Consider the following 22,051-nt stretch of genomic DNA (forward strand, 5'->3'; position numbering starts at 1 on the left):
CCCCTTTATAAAACTATCAGATCTTGTGAGACGTGGTCACTATCACAAGCAGAGCATGGGAAAGACCCACCACCATAATTCTGCTACCTCCTCCTTGGTCCCTCTCACAACATGTGGGAATTATGGGAGCTATAGTTGAAGATGAGATTTGGGTGGGGACACAGCCGAGCCATATTATTCCACCCCGGTCCCTCCCAAATCTCATGTCCTCACATTTCAAAACAAACCATGCCTTCCCAACAGTCCCCCAAAGTCTTTTTTTTTTTTTTTTTTTTTTTTTGAGATGGAGTCTCGCTCTGTCACCCAGGCTGGAGTGCAGTGGTGTGATCTTGGCTCACTGCTAGCTCCGCCTCCTGGGTTCACACCATTCTTCTGCCTCAGCCTCCTGAGTAGCTGGGACTACAGGCGCCCACCACTAAGCCCGGCTAATTTTTTGTAGTTTTAGTAGAGTTGGGGTTTCACTGTGTTAGCCAGGATGGTCTTGATCTCCTGACCTTGTGATCTGCCCACCTCGGCCTCCCAAAGTGCTGGGATTACAGGCGTGAGCAACCATGCCCAGCCCAAAATGTTAACTCATTTCAGCTTTAACTCAGAAGTCCACAGTCTAAAGTCTCATCTGAGACAAGGCAAGTCTCTCCGCCTATGAGCCTGTAAAACCAAAATCAAGTTAGTTACTTCCCAGGTACAATAGTTACAATGGGGATACAGGCATTGGGTAAATATACTCATTTCAAATGGGAGAAATTGACCAAGACAAAAAAGCTACAGGCCTCATGCAAGTTGAAATCCAGTAGGGCAGTTATTAAACCTTAAAGTTCCAAAATGATTTCCTTTGACTCCATGTCTGACATTCAGGGCACACTGATGCAGCAGGTGGCTCCCACAGCCTGGGGCAGCTTCGCCTTTGTGGCTTTGCAGGTTATAGCCCCGCTTCTGGCTGCTTTCACGGGCTGGCATTGAGAGCAGCTTTTCCAGGCACACGGTGCAAGCAGTCAGTGGGTCTACCATTCTGGGTTCTGGATGATGGTGGCCCTCTTCTCACAGATCCACTAGGCGGTGCCCCAGTGGCACTCTGTGTGTGGGCTCCAACCTCACATTTCCCTTCCATACTGCCCTAGCAGAGGTTCTCTATGAAGGCCCTGTCACTTCTGCCTGTACATCCAGGCATTCCATACATCCTCTGAAATCTAGGAGGAGGTTTTCAAACCTCAGTTCTTGACTTCTGTGCACCCACAGGCTCAATACCATGTGGAGGCTGCCAAGGCATGGGGCTTGCATCCTCTGAAGCTACAGCCCGAGCTGCACATTGGCCTCTTTTAGCCATGGATGGGATGCAGGGAACCAAGTCCTGAGACTGTACAAAGGAGTACAAATGAACCTGAGTCTGGCTCACAAAATCATTTTTTCCTCCTAGGCTTCTACACCCATGATGGGAGGGGCTGCCATGAAGACCTCTGATATGCCCTGGAGACATTTTCTCCATTGTCTTGGCGATTAACATTTGGCTCCTCTTACTTACGCTAATTTCTGCAGTGGGCGGGCCTGAATTTCTCCTCAGAAAATGTGTTTTTCTTTTCTCTTGCATCATCAGGTTGCAAATTTTCTGAGCTTTTATGCTCTGCTCCCCTTTTAAACGTAAGTTTCAATTCCAAACCATGTCTTTGTAAATACGTAAAACTGAATGCTTTTAAGAGCACCCAAGTTACCTCTTGAATGCTTTGCTGCTTAGAAATTTATTCTGTCAGATGCACTAAATCATCTCTATCAGGTTCAAAGTTTCACAGATCTCTAGGTCAGGGGCAAAATGCTTTAAGTCTCTTTGCTAAAAGATAGCAAGAGTCACCTTTATCCAGTTCCCAACAAGTTCTTCATCTCCATCTGAGGTGAACAGCATTTGGTCAAAGCCATTCAACAAGTCTGTAGGAAGTTCCAAGCTTTCCCACATCTTCCTGTACTCTTCTGAGTCCTCTAGACTGTTCCAGTTCTGCCTGTTACCCAGTTCCAAAGTCGCTTCCACATTTTCAGGTATCTTTACAGCAGAGCCCCACTCCCGGTACCAATTTACTATATTAATCTGTTCTCACACTGCTAATACAGACATACCCAAAGGAAAGAGGTTTAATTGACTCACAGTTCCACATGGCTGGGGAGGCCTCACAATCATTGTGGAAGGTAAAGGAGAAGCAAAAGTGTGTCTTACATGGCAGCAGGCAAGAGAGCTTGTGCGGGGGAACTCCCCTTTATAAAACCATCAAACTTCATGAGACTTATTGACTATGACAAGAACAACATGGGAAAGACCCATCCCATGATTCAATTACCTCCCATTGGGTTTCTCTCACGACACATGGGAATTAAGGGAGCTACAATTCAAGATGAGATTTGGGTGGGGACACAGCCAAACCATATCAGGGGAGAAGACTGGTGCCAGAGTGACTAGGTAGGATGTGATGCACTCAACCAGGCAGTGTATCCAGGCAGTGACTAGTTAGGCAGTCAAAGTGAGATAATGGTCATCTAGATCAGATTTGTGGCCTTGAGGAAAGGAGCCATGGAAGGGTTTCAGAGATAAAGATAAAGGCCATGGTGGAACTTGTGGGAGCAGCAAGAGATAAAGCTGCTGCTGGGGTTGGTGCTTGGGCAAAGGGTGCTTGTGCCAGTCACTGAGAAGGAGCCTGTGAGAAATGCAAGGAGAGAAACCTAACAGGCAGGTGGGATGAGTGGCTGGAGCTTGGGAGGGAGATCTAGGGGATGGTTGTGAGGAATCATCAGTGGGTGGAACTGAAGCATTTAATCAGGGCAGTGCTGAGCAGAGAGGAGGGCTAAGGAATGCCCTGTGGGGCATTAGAAAACACTAGGTGTTGTGGAAGTAAAGAGAAAATACTGGTAGCTCCCATTTAGCTTAGAGTGTTACTCATAAGGGAAATCCTCATTTGACCCACTTTGTTAGTTTCCCAGAACTGCCATAACAAATCACCACAAACTGGGTGGCTTAAAACAACAGAAGTTAATTCTTGCACAGTTCTGCAGGATAGAAGTTTGAAATCAAGGTGTCAGCAAGGCTGTGCTCTCTGAAGAATCTAGGGGAGAATCTCTTCCATGCTGTATTAGGATAAGGAATATCTTATCTTGGTTCCCAGTTGCTGGCACAAAGCTTCAAACATCTTTGGAATATCTTCAGTGATAGGAGTGTCTTTATTATGCTAATATGGTGACTCATAATGGGGGGATAGAAACCTTGAGGATGAGGGCTGGTCACTAGAAAGAACAACCATGTGACAAATGGGTTAGAACTTTGAGCCACCTCAACTTCTGGGGAGGGGAGAAGCAGAGATCGAGCTCCGTCCTGTGGCCACTGACTTAATCAAAATCATGCATATGGGATGAGATCTCTGGACATTGAAGCTCAGTAGGGCTTTTCAGCTGGTGAGAGTACATTGATGTGCTAGGAGGGTGAAGCACCTGGAATAATTCCATGAGGAATCCCCTCCTCTTCACCCCAGACCTTTCCCTGTCTATGTATCTCTTTCATTTGGTTGGTCCTCACTTGTATCATATACAGTTGACCCTTGAAAAAGGAGGGATTTAGGGAGACCAACCCCTTGTGCAGTCGAAAATCCAAGTAGAACTTTTGACTCCCCCAAAACTTAACTACCAATAGCCTCCAGTTGACTGGAAGTGTTATCATAATACAAACAATCAGTTAGCACATATTTTATTGTTATATGTATTATATACTGTATTTTTACAATAAAGAAATCTAGAGGAAAGAAAATGTAATTAAGAAAATCATAAGAAAGAGAAAATATTTTTACCATTCACTGAATGGAAGTGGATCATCATGAAGGTCTTCATCCTGGTCTTCACATTGAGTAGGCTGAGAAGGAGAAGGAAGAGGATGGGTTGGTCTTGCTGTCTCAAGAGTGGCAGAGGCTGTAGAGGTGTAGAGATGGAAGAGGAGGCAGGACAGGCAGACACATTTGGTGTAACTTTTATTGGAAAAAGTCTGTGTATAAGTGGACCTGCACAGTTCCAGCCCATGTTGTTCAAAGGTCAACTGAATATACATCTGAAATGGGGCAGTTTTGTGAAATATTCTGTCCTTGCTGGGTCTATGTTAAGTCTAGGTGGTTAGTGTCAGCATTGAGTTGAATTTTAGGACACTCAGTTGATGCAGGAGAATAGTATTGGAACAGACATACCTTTCTTTTAGTTTCCACTGTTGGCAGCAGTCCTTAGTTTTGTTTGGCTTATAGGCACATTCCTCCAATATCTGCCCCTGTCATCATGTGTGTTCTCTCTCTATCTCTCTGTGTCCCTTCTCCTCCTCTTAAAAGGGCATATATTGGATCCAGGGTCTACCCTACTCCCACTACAACCTTCTCCTTAACTAATTACATCTGTAATAACAACCCTGTTTCCAACTATATTCACATTTTCAGGTTCCTGTGGTTAGGACACCATGTCTTCTGGGGGACACGATTGAACCTACAGCACCCATGAAGCAAACATTTCTCATTCAACAAACAGTATTTTTTTCTGCCTGCTTTGTGCCACGGTCAGGTGTGGGGGACATGAGGCAAGCAAGCATGAGTAAGTCTGGTAATCTTACCCTCGAGGGGCTTATAGTCCAGTAGGAAAAATAAGATCTAAACATACCGCTGATACTTGAGGCTGGTTTTTACTTATGCCCTAAGATAGTATGAGATGCTAGAATAATTGGGAGGCCAGAAATAATCACGTATGGCTTGAGTAATCAGCCAGGATGCAAGGAACAAAAGGTGATTTCAGTTGGACTTCGGAAGGACGCATGGGATTTCGACAGATGGAGATGAGGGAAAAAATACAAGTGAAGATTTAAGCTAGCAAAGTACACTAAAGCAAAGGGGACATGCAAATCTAAGACCTGGATCTGGATGTGTATAGAATTTACTCCTTGAAACATTACTAATGCCTTAAATAGATTATGAGACATCAATAGATGAATTTTACCTGAATCAGATCCAAATGCACCAATATGCTGCCACCTCCAAGACACGCTGACAGGGGAACAGAGCAAGATGCTCAACATGGTATGTGTATTTGACCTAATTTCTGTAAAGAGAAATAATTTCTGTATGGGGGATAAATAGGTTCACAAACACACATGGTTAACATGCTCACAGATGCATAAAAGATCTGTGGAAGAATATAAAAAATTGTGAACAGTACCTCTTGAAGACTGGGGAACAGGGAAGAGAAGCAGACTGCATTTCTTACCAAATGCAAGAGCTACTTTCAGCTCTTTTTTTAAACAAGTTACTCTTTGAACTGACCTTACTTTGGCATTTTGAAATACCTTATTTCCCTTAACAACTTAAAAAATCACAGTCATATGGTGTTCTATAAAAGTCTCTACTTACCCGGAGTATTGCCTTTATTGATCCACCTACTCAGCAATGGCAGGTTCCATGCACCCATGCAAGGGCCTTTGGGTAATTGGACCTTGATTTACTCAGCTCCATTACTTCTCACTATTGGCCAATGCTACAGTCAGGCCAGTCTCCTTAGAGCTGCTCTGCACCGTCCTGCCCACGCTATGTTTTATGTTTTGAATTTGCTTTGCATGCTCTGTTTCTAATCTACTGCCCTGGGTGGGGGTGGAAGAAGCTGAGGAGAGTCGGGAAGGAAGTTGAACAGTTTTCTCACAACAGTTTAACCCTATCAGCCAACCGCGATTCAAGAATATTTATCACTTTAAGATACGTGAAAAGTAAAGGAGGTTTTTTGTTGTTTTTTTTAAGAAAGATAAAGAGAAACAGCAAATCAAAAGGAAAAATAAGGAGACAGCAGGAGATAAGAAGGAAGAGAGAAAAATAAGAGGAGTACCTCAGTGGAGGAATGTGCCAGATAGACATGAAAAATTAAAACCACTAACAGTATTTGTTATATGGAATGTAGGGGTGCAATAGATGTATGCTTGTCTGTATGCACATAAACATGCATATATATGCATACAAATACATGTATTTCTATCTGCATGTGAGCTTCCTTGTCTTTCACTGGGAGTTCTATTCAAGTAAAGAATTAATCTATATCTGCTGCAGGTACAGAAAAGTTACAAAAACTTGGGAGATGGATGCTCAGTAACAGGAATGGGTGTGTGACTTGGCACGTCCCCCACCACACAAGAAGAGTGTATCTTTCAGATTCTGATACGCTCTCCTTGGGTGGTGGGAGGCATGTTTATGTCCATATATACAAGGATACATATATTGCACCCCACATTGCATATAACCACGTGGGCAAATTATTCCCAGACTGCTGCAGGCTGGCATTTCTCCTGGCCCACGGTGAGTACCAGTGTGGAACTGGGACACATTTACTCCAACACTCTGCCATCGTGACCTGTTACCCCCTTCGACCTCACCTTCTTGGTGTTATATTTCGGGATTTCATCTATATATTCATAAGGGCAATCCCTTCCTTTCTTTCGGGGTTATTGATTATGTTTTATCTTCTTATTGCTAACTGAAAGCTTAATTGTCTACAGTAGTGTTTGTCAGGCTTTCTTAATCCATGTCCCTTTTTGATAAGCCTGAAATGTGTATGCTTTTCTGTTTGGGGTCTTTCAGACTCTGATACACTCTCCTTGGGTGGTGGTGGGCCTGCCAGGTCACACATCCTTCCCTGTTACTCTGTAGTCATCTCTCAAACTGGTGTTTATTTTATTTTATTTTTTGTTTTTTGAGATGGACTCTCGCACTTTCACCCAGGCTAGAGTGCAGTGGCGTGATCTCGGCTCACTGCACCCTCCGCCTCCTGGGTTCAAGCAGTTCTCCAAAGCCTCAGCCTCCCGAGAAGCTGGGATTACAGGTGCCCACCACCACGCCTGGCTAATTTTTATATTTTTAGTAGAGACGGGGGTTTCACCATGTTGGCCAGGCTGGTCTCGAACTCCTGACCTCAGGTGATCTGCCCGCCTTGGCCTCTCAAAGTGCTGGGATTATATGCGTGAGCCACTGCACCTGGCCCCAAGCTTGTTTGTGTAACTTTTCTGTACCTGGAGCGGATATAGATTAATTCTTTACTTGAATAGAGGCCACAGTGAAAGACAGGCAAGTTCATATATTGATAGGAATATATGTATGTGTAACATGCATACATATATATGTATATAAAACATGCGTATATATGTATGCATGTTTTATGTGCATACAGACAAGCATGCATATATCACACCCTCACATTACATATAACAAATACTGTTAGTGGTTTTAATTTTTCATGTCTACCTGGCAGACTCCTCCACTGGGTGAACTCCTCTTGTTTTCCTTTCTTCCTTCTTATCTCCTGCTCCCTCCTTATTTTTACTTTTGATTTATCTTTCTGAAAAAAACCCAAAAAACCCCAAAAGCAAACAAACAAACAAACAAACAAAACCCCAGCAAAAACCCTTCTTTACTTTTCACACATCTTAAAGTGGTAAATATTCCTGAATCATGGTTGACTGATAGGGTTGGATTGTTGTGAGGAAACCGTTCAGTTTCCTTCCTGACTCTCCTCACCTTCTCCCACCCCTACCCAGGGCATTAGAAACCCTGGTTTGATTTCCCTTGAACCTCCCCACCACCTGCTTTTACTTCTCCTCTCTCCTGGCTTTAGAGAAGTGAGGACAAAAGGACTGTGCTGCAGGTTGTTCTTTTGCTTTTTTTTTAAAAAGATTCTTGTCCTGGCTTTCCTGATTCTCCAGAGTCTCCTGGGATTTTGTAGAACAAAATAGAAGAGGGAGGAGAAGCAGGGTTCCCCTAAAGGTTATCCTGTAGGCATTCAGAATGTGCAATCTCATACACGGCTGTCTATTGTATTTCCTTGCAAACATTCCCCCTTGCACTTATTCTGTGAGGGAAATAAGCAGTTTCCCCATATAGCCAATAAAAGTGCATTGTGTTCAATACTAAGAGAAATACAGAAATAGCCTTGGTGGGATAGAAAAGGCTGGAAGCGTGAACAGTACAATGTAGCACATAACAAAGAGGTAAAGACTAAAAGATTAGAAGGATGTTGAGTGGGAGAATGTTATGATCCCTGAGGAAAATGATAGATTTTTAAACTATTAGGAAATTAGAGCCCCCATGACTCCATTTTACAGGAGAGTAAACCAGTTAGGAGAAGATAAGAAATTTGCCCCAAATTGAAGCAAGTAAGTGGCAGATTAGAACCCAGTTGAATTCAGGAACTGCCCAGGTCCCAAATTGGCCGTTGGGTGGTATATACGTAGGTCAGATAACAACAACATGACAAGAATCGAAAACTCTTGTTTCCTCTCCTTTTATTGCTTGAGAAGCTTCATGGAGGAGGTGGAACTTGAAAGTGAGCCTTTAAGAATAGTTCAGAGTTAAATAAGGAGATGAGCAGGCAGTCTGTAGGAAGAGAACCAAGTACATAGTGTTGGGAATAGATGTTGTGTTTCACAGTCACTGGACAGATGGAACTATTTAGAAGGAAGTGGGTATTGTGGAGGTTGGTGGAAGGTCAAATGCTGGGGAGACTGGGCTTTTAGTGGGGCTGTGGAAGCTGAGCACGGGAGTTGAGATGTGGTCTGTGAGGCAGTGGGAGTTACTGGACGCAATTGAAAGGGGAAGTGAGATTATAGGCACGGCTGATTTGGAACAGTACCTTAGTTGCAGTATGCAGGGCGAATTGAAAAACGGGAGCCTGCCATGAAGGAAGCCAACAAAGAAAATGTCAAGTAGAAGGCAGATCTGTTTGAGCCTCTTGGTTTTTAGGCATATTTGGGTGGTGAGAAATAGTTTTCTCTGCTCCTCAGCATTTTTCTTTTATTCATCTTGAAGCTATAAGCTTGAGCAACGAAGGTGACCTTCTGCAGTTGAGAAGGTATAAAACTAACCACACACCCGCCCCTGATAAAACTTTTTAGGACAAAATTAGTGGACACTTAAATTAATTTGAGTGGAATATGATGAGGAATTATTATTAGGGTAGAGAAAGTCATAAATCTTAAATATGATGAAAAGGATGACAATTGGAAAGGAGCTTTACGCTGTGCTTATTTTCAGATATGATTGTTTGTGTAAACTAAAAAATTCCTGCAAATGAATAATTAGAATTATTAAGAGTTTAGCAAGTTTGCTCAATTCAAAAGAAAGGTGGAGTGTATTTATTAACATATCAGATAGTGGACTTCAGACCAAGGAAAATTACAGAGATAAAAAAAGACATTACATACTGATAAAAGAGTCAGTTTACCAGAAAGACAAAATAATTCTACGTGTGTATGCATCTGAGAATAGAGGCTCAAAACACATGAAGAAAAACATGATAGAACCAAAAGGACAAGAAGACAAATCCACAGTTATAGGTGAGGACGTTGACACTTCTCTCTTAGTTATTGATAGAATTAGTTCACAGAAAATTAGCAAGGACATAGAGGAACTGAACAACACTATAAACCAACTGGAATTGGCATTTATAGAATACTTCACTCAACAGTAAGATCTACAGGGGATACATATTCTTTTCTGGTACTCATAAAACATTCACCAAGGTTGACTATATCCTCGGCCATAAAATACATTTTTAACAGATTTTAAAATGTGAAATCATACAGAGTATGTTCTCTGACCATAATGAAGTTCAAACTAGATAGGAAACCCCAGTTGTCAGGTAATATAGTTATCAGTAAATAATCCATAGGTCAAAAAAGGAAATTTCATGGTAAATTAAAAGTATTTAGAACTGAATGAAAATGAAAATACAACATATCAAAATTTGTGGAGTGCATCTAATGATTGGAGAGAATTTAATAGCATTAAATGCTTACATTAGAAAAGATGAGTGGTTACCCCATTTACCCTGTGATTATTACGCATTGCATGCCTGTGTCAATAAACCTCATGTAGTACATAGGTATATATACCTACTGTATACCCACAAAAATTAAGAAGTAAAAGAACAATGGTAGCAAATCAATAATATAAGGTTCTACTTTAAGAAAATAGAAAAGGAAGACCAAAATAAACCCAAATCAAGCAGAATGAAAGAAGCAGTAAAAAGATGAATAGAAATCACTGAAATAGAAAACAGAAAAAATGTTAGAATAGATGAAAACAAAAGCTGATGTTCAGAAAAGATCAATAAAGTTGATCTGGCCAGACTGACTAAGGAAAAATATAAGTGAAAACACAAATTACTAATATCAGGAATAAACAAGGGGATATCACTACAGACCTGGAAAGTTGCTTAAAGGATTAAAAAGTATCACACACTATTCTGCACATAAATTGAACAATTTGAGTAAAATATACCAGCTCCTTGAAAGCCACAAATTACTGAAATTCACCAAAGAAGAGCTAATTTATCTTGAAAAGTGGAGATAATTGGAATACTTTTATTACTATAAATAAATAGAGTTCTTTTTGAAAACAAAACTCTAGGACCAGGTGTTTTCACTGACAATTGTACCAAAACATTTGAAGGAATAACACAATCTCTTTCAGAAAACAGGAGAGAGAACACTTCACATCTGTTTTGTGAGGCCTTTGTCATACTGGTAATAAAACCAAAGATATTACAGAAAAGAGAATTTATAGACCCATAGTCCTCATGAACATAGATGTAAAAAATCTTCACAAATCAAATGCAGTAATATGTAAAAAATATAAAACATTATGACCAAGTGAGGTTTATCCCAGTAATGTATGGTTGGGCCAACTTTCACAAATCACTGTAATTTCCTGTTTAAAATGACTCAACTGCTACAGCTAAAGCAAATGAAAAAATTCAAAATCCATTCATGATAAGACATTTTACCAAACTAGAATTATTAGGAACTTTAAACTGGTAAGGTACATCTGGAAAACAAAAAGAAAAAAGCCTACACCTCACATCACATTGAATGGTAAAAGAGTGAATGCTTTTCCCCTAAGACAGAAATCGAGGCAGGGATGTTTGCTTTCATGTCTTCTACTTAACCTTGTAGTGGTGATCCTAATCAGTGCAATAAGGCAAGAAAAATAAATAAAAGATATACATATTGAAAAAGAATAAATAAAACCACCACTATTTGTAGATGATGTGATCACCTATGTATAAAATACTGAGAACTCTATGAAAAATCTCCTAGAACTAATAACAATTTATGAAAGTCTCAAGATACAGAAATGTCTAAACGCCACTTATATTTCTATATACCTGCAGTGAACAATTTAGAAAACAGTATTTAGAGAAGTAGCAAAATAAGTGCAGTGTCCATGTGCCAAAAGCTACAAAACACTGTTGAAAGACATTTTAAAAGACTTTTAAGTGCAGACACAGCATATTTGAGATTGTAGGATTCAATCTGTTTATGATGTCATTTCTCCCCATATTGATCTATAGGTTTAGTGCAATTCCAGTCAGAATTTCAGCAAAGTATTGTTGTAGATACAGACAAGCCAACTCTAAAATTTGCATCGATAGGCAAAGGAACTAAAGTAGCCAAAACAATCTAGAAAGAAGAACAGAGTTGGAAGGATCACACTATCCAGTGTTAATTACAGTAAAGCTACTATGAACAAGGCAGTGTGGTATTGACAAAGACGTGTACATTTAGATCCAACTCAGCAGACTAGAGAGTCCAAAACAAAACCTATACAAATACGATCAATTGATTTTGAACAAAGATGCCAGGGCAATTCAATGGAGAATGAATTTCACATAAATTAGATCATATGGCATGTGTTCTTTTGTGCCTGGCTTCTTTGTCAATACATTATTTTTGAGATTCATACATGTTGCATATATCAGTAGATTTTTTTGGGTCTTTTTAAGTATTTCGTTGCTCAAATATCCCATAATTTATCCATTCACCTATTGGTGTACATTTGAATTATTTCCAGTTTTTGCCTTTTTTGAGAAACATATGCTATCAACATTATTGAACAAATCCCTTTATGAATTGTGTTTTTATTTCTTTGGATAAGTACCTGGTAGTAAAGTTGCTGGATCAATTTTGTAAGGAGTCACCAGTTTCCCAAGGTATTTATATTGTCTTGTACTCCCACCAGTTATGTCCAGTTGTTCCATACCCTTGTTAATATTTGATATTGTCAGGTTTTGTTTTTGTTTTTGTTTTTGTTTTGCCACTTCAGTAGCTGTGTTGTAGTAGTTTATCATGGCTTTAATTTGTACTTCCTTAATGGGTAATGATGTTCAACACCTTTTCATGAGTTTATTGGACATTCCAGTGTTTTCTTTTGTGAAATCCTGTTCAATCCTTTGCTTATACCAAAAATGGACTGTTCGTCTCTTCTGTTTTGATTTGTAGGAGTTCTTTATATATGTTGCATGTAAGTCATTTGCTGGTTGTATTATTACCAATGCTACCCCCTCATTGTTGCTTGCCTTTTCATTTTCTTGATGTCTTTATGAAGAGAGTTTTTAATTTTGACCAAGTCCAAGTTATCGTTGTTTCTTTATGGTTAATAGTTTTTGTATCCTATTGAAGAAATCATTGCATATGCCGTAGAAGGAGACATTCTACATTTTCATTTGGAGGCTTTATGACTTTACATTTAGATCTGTAATCCACTTCAAATAAGTATTTGAGTGTGTTGTAACATAGGAGTCAATTTCATTTTTTTCCAGTTGAATATCCAATTTATCCAGCAGCATTTATTCCCCATTGTGTTGCAGTGGACTCTGTCACAAATCAGTTGATAGTATAGTATATTTAGGTCTGTTTCTGGACTGTATTTGTAGTTTATTCATCTTTAAACATTTTTTCTTAATTGATAATAATTGTACACATTCATGGGGTATATTGTGATGTTCTGATACGTATAATACCCATATTTTAAATGTTTTATATATTCTTTTGTAACTACTCAGGATTTAATAACGCAATTTTTAAAACTTGAACTAAAAAAGTCAAAAAGGAAAAAAATGACCAGTTATGATAAGTGGAGAGTATTAAATTCCAGGTTTAAGTAAAATTAAGGTTAAGATGTATTTATAAGTTATGACCTGGAAAATGGAGTTGATAAGCTGTTGTGGTGTTTGTACTGTGTTACTGGCACTATCGTGGGAAGTGAATAAGATGGATCTTGTCCTTGAGGAACATACGAATGAGTGAGAGACCGTATAGTAAGTCTGTGTTCCTTCAACACCACATGGATACCTTCAATGAGGCACTCAATGTTGAATGATGTGATTGCGGGTTTTTCAAGAAGACATGGCTATCAAACAGGCAGATTTGAAAGACAGAGCTTACAAAAGAAGATTGAATGATAGAGAGTTTATGTTATCCCAGTGTGATAGTTATAGAAGACATGAGAATATGTGAATCTGGGAAGAAGAACCTTTGTTTCTTTCACTTGTTCAGGCAGAGGCTTTGAAGACCGTATCTGAAACCCTGAAGAATGGATAGATGTCTCTTGGCTTTTTGGAAGAGAAAGAAGTTATAAAGGTTTTAACTGTAGTTAACTGCCCTAATCTTTATGTTTTTCCAAAAATATACCCATTAGATTTTAGTTTGGCGTATGGGAAGATATTTGGCACTGATGACAATATCTCACTGATTTGGAGAATTTATCATCTATTTGAACAAACAGCTGAGTCAGAAGAGGTGACATTATAGACTAGCAGAAGGCACTGGCCAAATCTGACTGAAATCAAAACAGGACAGTTGTTTTAATCCTCAGCAAGGATTAAAGACAAAAACAAAAACGTGGGCATGGGGATGAGTAAGGGATGTGTTGTCTTCAGGTGTTTCCGTTTACCTGGAGATCAATGATAGAAAACAATGTTATCAGTAAAACTGAAGTTTTGAGATTGGATTGTTGTGGTTTTTGTTTATAACCTGGGTCAGAAGGTTATTCACAAATTAAAAAAGTTATAAGTGTGCCTTGAGCCTTGCAATGTGCATGGCTTCGTATATGCAGCTCTTTCAGCTTTGATACCCTTAAGGCAAACAAGATTCATTCTATCATACATTGTGCAATGCTAGAAAACCAGTCTTGTTACTGTACGAGTTACAGAAGTTGAACAGACAGCATAGGTGGGGCACGTGGCTTTCCCTGGCCTACCATGAGCTAGAGAGCCGTTGCAGTGCCTGAGCCTTGATCTCAAACTTTGATCCTAAAACGCCAACTGGAGAAAATAGAAAAGCAACAAATAGGAAACAGAGCATTATGTTTCTTTCCTTTTGGATGTTTTCTGAACAATGTGAATCACAGTTGTTAAAATTTTACTTTCACAATGTTGCTCATTAAAAAAACAACATCTCAGCTTTGTATTGTAGAGCAACTGACTTACTATAGGAAAAGGTAAGTAGCCTAGTTATTGCTTTGATTTTGATTGGCATCTCCCAGGATTATTCTGACAGTACCATTAGAAGATTTATACACTACATTACCAACTTACATATAAAGACCTATAGTCCTGGTGTGGAATGGTCTTGGAATTTTGTTAGCTCTAGGTGCCAGTTCTAGTTGATTGATACTTTGTTGAGGCACTAACATAAAAGTATTGACACTCGGAGCCTGGGTTTGGTCAAGGAGGGCTACCATAAATAAGGGGTTGGCAAACTTTTCTGTACAGGGCCAGATGGTAAATATTTTAGGCTTTGTGGGAAACTACTCTGCTATTATAGGGAATACACAGTCATGGACAATATGTAAATGACTGAGCATTGCCATGTTCTAGTAAAAGGAGTTATAGTCATGGATAGTTGAGTTTCATGTAATTTTCATTTGTCACAGAATATTATTCTTTTTTTGATTTTTTTCCAGTCATTTAAATGTGAAAATTATTCTTGTGCACCATACAAATCCAAGTGATGGGCAGAATTTGGTGTGTAGATTATAGTTTGCTGACCCCTGCAATGAGTCGTCACTGGTTTCCCTTGGCTTGGGAAGAAGAGAGATAGCATTCCTGCTCTTTACCTGGGTTAAAGCTCCGATACCTCGGGGAGTTCAATGCCAAGAGGTCTATGAAGCATACGTAAGGCCATACTCTGTTTAATAAAGCATTACTGTTAATTATTTATGGAGAGAAACCATAGTCTAGAATGCAAGCCATTGGCAAACCAGGATAGAATTGTTTCATCACGTTAGGCCTTGACTGGAAGTGATGAGAGCTCAACAAAACAATTGTGCAGCCACAGAGCCAGGAAGAACATATGTTCAATAGTGAAATGTTGGTTCTCCTGGCTGCCCTCCTTGCCTGGCTACTCCACTGTCCTCCCCTTCCCAATGCACACATCTGACTCTGAGGCTGGACTTAGGTAATTCAATGTGAAGTCTATAAAAGGGGCAGTTGATCTTAAGGCTAACAAGAAGTATTGCACAGCTTGTGTTCTGTTCAAGTATCCAGATGGCGGTGGTCCTAGGCAGACCTCTCCCCTTGTCTGCTGCACTGTGAAGATAGATTTTGCTTGCTTTCTATCTTCTTTCATCTGCAGAGGCCCTTAACTCAGAAATCAGCCATGTTAAAATGTGCAACTTTTTGTCGACTCTATAATATAGGGTATATTGTATCTGTCAATCCCTCTTGACAGCAGATGCCATAGCAGCTTGTTTTTTGGGAGGACATGATTGTCCTTATGATAAAATGACTCTTCAGAGTCTCAGTTTCCCTTAATAGTTCTAATCAACTTGGTGACCATCAAACTCTCTTGAAATACTTCCCATGATGTTTCTGCCTGCAGCTGAGTTGGAGGAGGTGACTCCTTCTATGACTTCTTGGTACCACTTTGACTTCTTGACCGCTTAACTCAAATAAGCCCCAATTCTTGCCTCACAACCTTATGTCAGATCAGCTTGTTCTTCATTCTCCAGAACAATAGTATTTCTTTCCTTTTCTACTTTCCTCAAACTTCTGCCTCCCCAGTGCTTTCTCTTATGGCCAGCCTCACCTTCTCCTTCCTAGAGAAAATTGAAGCTGTGTCAGATGGGTGGAACGATCTTAACTTTTTGCTAAGAAGTTGAGACTCACTATATCTATAACCATCCCTCTCCTCTGCCCCACCTGTTCTAATAAAAAAGCTATTCTTTCTCTATCCTTCCATCTGTGCTCTGGTTCTCATGTCTTCCTGAACTTTGTTTTATTATCAAATATCCCTTCTCTCTCTTGTATATTCAACTGATCTTTCAAATAGTTTGCTCCATTACATTTGAACATGTTTGATCTCTTCCATCTCAACAACAAAAGTTCCCTTGACTCTTCTCCATACCTCCATCTAGCTTTCCTCCCTTCTATATTGCCAAACCTTGGGGAAGACTTGTCTGTATTCACTGTCTCCATTTCTTTGTCTCACATTCATGGTATATGTCACCCTATCTGGCTTCTGACCCTATTGCTCTACCAAACCACTCTGCCCAACCACAATAAAGTATCAAAGTCACCAAACTCCATCTTGCTGAATCCAGTGGGACATCCTGTGAGTCTTTCTTATTTGACCTTTTAACAGAATTTGGCATGGTGGATCACTTTTTCTTGAACTGCCTTTGTGTTCCCCTTGGCTTGAATGATACCACATTCTTCTGGGTTTCTTCTTGTTTCTCTGGCCACTCCTTATGGGTCTCCAATGCAGGAAATAATGGATATCCTTGTCGATCACTCTACAGTCTCTCCCTGTGCAATTTTCTTCATGCCCTTGGCTTCAGGGACCCTTCTACGTGGATGACTCTCAAACTTACTTCTCCTGAGCCTTCTTTGAGCTGCACGTGGTCGATCCACCATGGAAAAGAGCTTGAATTTTGAGCAGAGGAGTGATACGATTTTGCTTACATTTTTGAAAAGACCACCCTTCCTGCTATGTGCAGAGTAAATAATGAAGAGGCAAAAGTGGAGGCAGGGAAACCTCTTAGGAGGTTAATGTCCAGGAAAGAAGTTATAGGGGCTGGGTCTAGGGTGTTGTATCCAGCCGGATGTTCAAAACAACCTCACACTCCCCATGTCATGACCTAATTCATGATTTCTGCACAGACTTCCTGTTGTCAACTTCCATCTGGTTGAGTTGGAAACCTCGACCCTACTTCCTTTTTCTAATTCATCGTTTGATACTCTGGCCCTCTTCCACTCTGCTTCTAACACAGTAGCCAGAGTTATCTTCAATACAAATCTGATGCCATCCCCAGGATAATTATTTTCAGTGCTTCTCATCACTCAGAGGAAAAAGACTAGAAAAATCTGAATATGTCCATCTAAGGTTCTTCACATCCTGGCCTTGATGTACCTCCCTAGCCTCCCTTCGTACCTCCTTCCTTTTGCTTCTGCACTTCTCTGCCTTCTGCTTGTGTTGTTCTCTGCCACTTTGACCATGTTTATCTACTCATCTCCTAGTCTTCCAGAATTTTGGCTGAAGTATCACTTTTGGGGAAGGTTTTCCGTAGTACTTAACTACCCCGGTTTAGGTCAAATTCTCTTATTTTATGTTCTTGTGGAACTGGGTTTCTTTCCTTTTGCAGGCTTATCTTAGTTTCCAACTACATACTCATTTATGTGATTATTTGATTACTATCTTTTTTGAGATGGTGTCTCACTCTGTCACCTAGACTGGAGTGCAGTGGTGTGATCACAGCTCACTATAGCCTCGACCTCCCTAGGCTCAAGTGATCCTCCTGCTTCAGCCTCCTGAGTAACTGGGACTACAGGCGCATGCTGCCATGCCCAGCTAAATTTTGTATTTTTTTGTAGAGATGGGGTTTTGCCATGTTACCCAGGCTGGTCTCAATCTCCTGGGCTCAAGCCATCCTCCCGCCTTGGCTTCCCAAAGTGCTGGGATTACAGCATGAGCCACTGCTCCCAGCCCTTTGATTACTAATTTTTTAAATGACATGAGGGACTGTATTAGGGTTCTTTAGATAAAACAGAACCAATAAGGAGTGTGTGTGTGTGAGTGTGTGTGTGTGTGTGTGTGTGTGTGTATTATATATATAGAGAGAGACTGATTGATTGATTTTAAGGAGTTGGCTTCTGTGGTTGTGGGGATTGTTAAGTCTGAAATCTGCCGGGCAAGTGGCAGGCTGGAGACGCAAGGGAGAGTTGATGTTGCTGTCTCAAAACTGAAGTCTCTTTTTTCTGGGGGACCTCAGTCTTTTCCCTTAGGGTTTCCAACTGATTTGATGAGGCCCACCCACATGATGGAGGGTAATCAAGTTACTCAAAGTCTACTGATTTAAATGTTTCTTACATCTAAAAAATACTTCACAGTGAGATCTAGACTGATATTTGACCAGTAACTGGGTACTATAACTAGCCAAGTTGACACACAAAAATTAAACATCACAGGGACCATGTCTGCTTTAGCCCATTATTATATTCTCAGTGTCTGCCACAATGTATGACATGTAGAAGACAGTCAGTAAATATTGATTGTATGGATTTGAGAGCGTTAAATTTCTACTTTCCACCTGTAGCCAATGTCAGTGAGTGTTGTACATTTCATGGCTATAAGGACTGTTCTTTAGAGTAGTCCTTTGTGTTTGTTCTAAAATATTTTGCTGATAAACAGTTTTGTGATTTAAGAGAGATCTCTAATTTTTGACAAATTTGGGTTTTTAAAAAAATATTTTTAAGCTTTTATTTTAAGTCAGGGGTACATGTGCATGTTTGTCTGTTACATAGGTGAACTTGTGTCCTGGGGTTGTTCGTACAGATTATTTCATCACTCAGCTATTAAGCCTAGTACTCATTAGGTATTTTTCTTGATCCTCTCCATCCTCCCACCCTTCACTCTCTGATTGGCCCCCGTGTGTGTTGATGCCTTCTATGTGTCCATGTGTTCTCACCAGACAAATTTGTTTTCTTGTAATTCATTTATAGACCCTCTTAGCCTGTTTCTTTGTAGACTCTTTTATTCTCATCCCATAAAAAAGTCTTATCAGCCATTCGACTTGACCGTTGGATTGGCTCTTTTCTTACATTCCTCTTGTGTCTTTTTTCCTGTATTTTCTTGGGTGTAGTAGCCAGAGCCAACTTTGTTTTCAGTGTAATTGGACCATGACTTTATTTAAGGAGATAATTGCATTTTTATTTCCTAATGCTCTTCAATTTTATTGGCCATTTTGGCGACAGCAGCACATTGTGTTGAATATTCTATTTCTGAAACCAAACTTCTCATCCTGGCCCTGTGTCCAGAGTTTTCTATTTCTGTCTCTGGTGCCAGACACCAAGACAAGAATGCTTGGATTTATCCTTAACTTTTCCCACCCTCACCATTCCTAGTCTGTTACAAGATTCTCTTCATTCTTCTTATGGTTCTTCAACATTGATCCTTTTTATTTTTCCATTTCTTACAACAAGCCTTTATGGGCTCATGCGAGATAATGGATTTCTTCTTGGTGTCTCTGTGACTCTTGCCTCCCAGCTTCAGGTTTTTGTAGCCAGCAACCTCAAATGAATCTTCCTAAGCATTAGCTTGAGTGTGCTTTCTTCTCCCTGCCTGCCAATACCCAGTCACCACCTTAAGCTTCGTGGTCCTCTGCGTGCTTAAGATTCAAACTTGATTTCCTTTTCCTACTGGACCTTCCGTACAGAGGATTAAGTTAATTTTACTTCTCAGGCCATGATATACTATCATTTTTGGTCTCTGTAACCCTGTTCTCTTATTTATTTAATTCCTTTATTCTCTTTTAGTGACAAGTTGAATATATTGTTTTTTGTCGTTGTGTGTTCTTATACAATATGTATTGTTGTTTTGGTTATTTTAATTTATATGACATGTACTCTAGATCTCATTTTATTTTGTTTTATATATTTCACTGCTTTTTCACATCCTTCCATGATGCCGTGTAAACACGCAGTCTAATGCGTCTAATTGCTGATTCTCTTTTTATTCACATCATTATAAGGATGATAAGAAAATAAAGTTATAAGTCAATTTTTTATGAATGTCAAATAAAAAATTCCAAAATAAAATATTAGCTAAACAAACCCAACTTTATATTTTTAAAATATATCACAATTAAGTAGTACTTATTTCCGGTAATGCCCACATAATATAATAATAATAGAATAATAATATATTCAATATAATAATAACCTTTCAATTTTATTTATTTCATATATATCTATATATGTTTATTAGAATTTAATACTTTACTCCCTAGAGGTCTAATGTACTGGTTAAGTTAATTTTTCTATATTTCATGGTTTATATTGCCATTATGAATGATATACAGTTATGCTATATTTTATAGTTGGGTTTGACTGCTGTAGAGTCATGAGATTGATTTTTTAAAAAATTAGCAACAACACTGATGAAGTCTCTTACTGCCGAGATGGGTGGATCTCTTAAGGTCAGGAGTTCGAGACCAGCCTGGACAATATGGTGAAACCCTGTCTCTACTACAAATACAAAAATTAGCTGGGTGTGGTGGTGCACACCTGTAGTCCCAGCTACTCGGGAGGCTGAGGCAGGAGAATTGCTTGAACCTGGGAGGTGGAGGTTGCAGAACGGAGATTGCACCACTGCTCTCCAGCCTGGGCGATGGAGACTCCATGCAAAAAAAAAAAAAAAAAAAAAAAAAAAAGTCTAATAGTTACTTATCTATTAATATTTTAAAATATTACATTGAAGCATATGGCAGTGCTGATGTTTGACCATATTTTTGCCTATAATGTCTGTAATTTTAAAGATTTCAACCTAATAGATGATCATATTGTCTACAAATGATAGTTTTTTTCTCTTTCTTTATACCTTATATTTTTTGTTTCTCTAGATTTTTCAGAACTTCTAGACTGTGTTAAGTAGCATTGGTAATGAATATCCTACAGTTTTCCTGTTAACTACATTTCTTCTAGGTTTTGGGTTCATGTGGAGGTAGTTTATCAAGCCTAAGAAATTCCTTCTTATCCCAGTTTGCAATGAGGTGTTTTCATTTTTTTTCCTAATCACAGATGTTGAATTAGCAAATGCTCTTTCTGCATCTATTGAGATAATCATATAGGTTTTCCTTTGTATATATACATGAAGTAAATGAAATTGATAGGTTATTATATTGAATCATCTGGGCATTACTGGGATAAATACTACTTACTTATGATATATTTTAAAAATATAAAGTTGGATTTGTTTAGCTAATATTTTATTTTGGATTTTTATATTACATCCATAAAAATTGACCTATAGCTTTATTTTCTTATAATCCTTATGTGGCTTAGGAATCAAGATTGCAAAGTTTAGTTGCATTAAACAAGTTAGGCAACTTTCATTTCTGTCTTCTGGAACAATTCGTATAAGGTAGGTATTAACTCTTATTAAAAGGTAGAACTCACCTGAAAACTATTGTGTCTTGAGGGGTCCAAACTACCTGTTCTTCCTATATCACCCTCTTACCTAATTGAGCTGGTCCATCATTTCTATTTCTATTTCAGCATATTTCTGCTTGCTGTTCTACTTGATGTAACAACTTCCTTTTCCTCTGTTTGTCTAAACCTTACCATTTAAGGCCAGGGTACATCCCAAATCACTCTTGAAACCCTTTCTGATGCCCTGGGCCTTCAGCAGCCCTCTTATTTTTGGCTTCTTATAGTATTTATTGTCTCTTTCACTCTTTTGACCCTTGGCATGAGCAACATTGCATAAATATTTATCCCCATATTTGTATGTATCTAGAACCTCTGCACCTCCTCATTTAAACCTGGATTTTAAGTCTCAATGGTACATTGAACCCAACCTTAGAAGTTCTATTTGTTAGTGGTGATTGTTTGATTGTATCACACTCAACTTTGATCAACCTGACCTGTTGGTATTGACATAATCACACCAACATATTCTACCTTAAGGCTTTTTCACTACCCTTTCTTCTTTTGCATCGTACCTGCATGCATGATTCCTAGTTTTATTGAGTCTGTGCTCAAATGTCATTTTCTTCATATGGCCTTCCTTGACTACTCTATTTAAAATCATAGTCCTACTGCCGCACATTCATGATCCAACTCCCATCCTCTGCTTTATTTTTTTCCCCACAGTACTTCACATTTCCTAACTCTACATATATATTGTTTATTTTCTTTCTCGTCCTATTGTAATGCAAGGTCATCAGGGTCAGAGATTTTAATCTGC

General features: G+C 39.2%; 1 protein-coding gene across 2 annotated transcripts in view; it reads left to right on the forward strand.

Moving 5' to 3' along the window:
• The window catches only part of ARHGAP44 (Rho GTPase activating protein 44), a 203,141-nt gene that overhangs the window by 18,698 nt on the left and 162,392 nt on the right, over nucleotides 1-22,051 (forward strand). The gene's annotated exons all lie outside the window — the stretch shown is intronic.

The sequence above is a fragment of the Macaca mulatta genome, chromosome 16, assembly GCF_049350105.2.
Source record: "Macaca mulatta isolate MMU2019108-1 chromosome 16, T2T-MMU8v2.0, whole genome shotgun sequence".
NCBI classification, from domain to species: Eukaryota; Metazoa; Chordata; class Mammalia; order Primates; family Cercopithecidae; genus Macaca; species Macaca mulatta.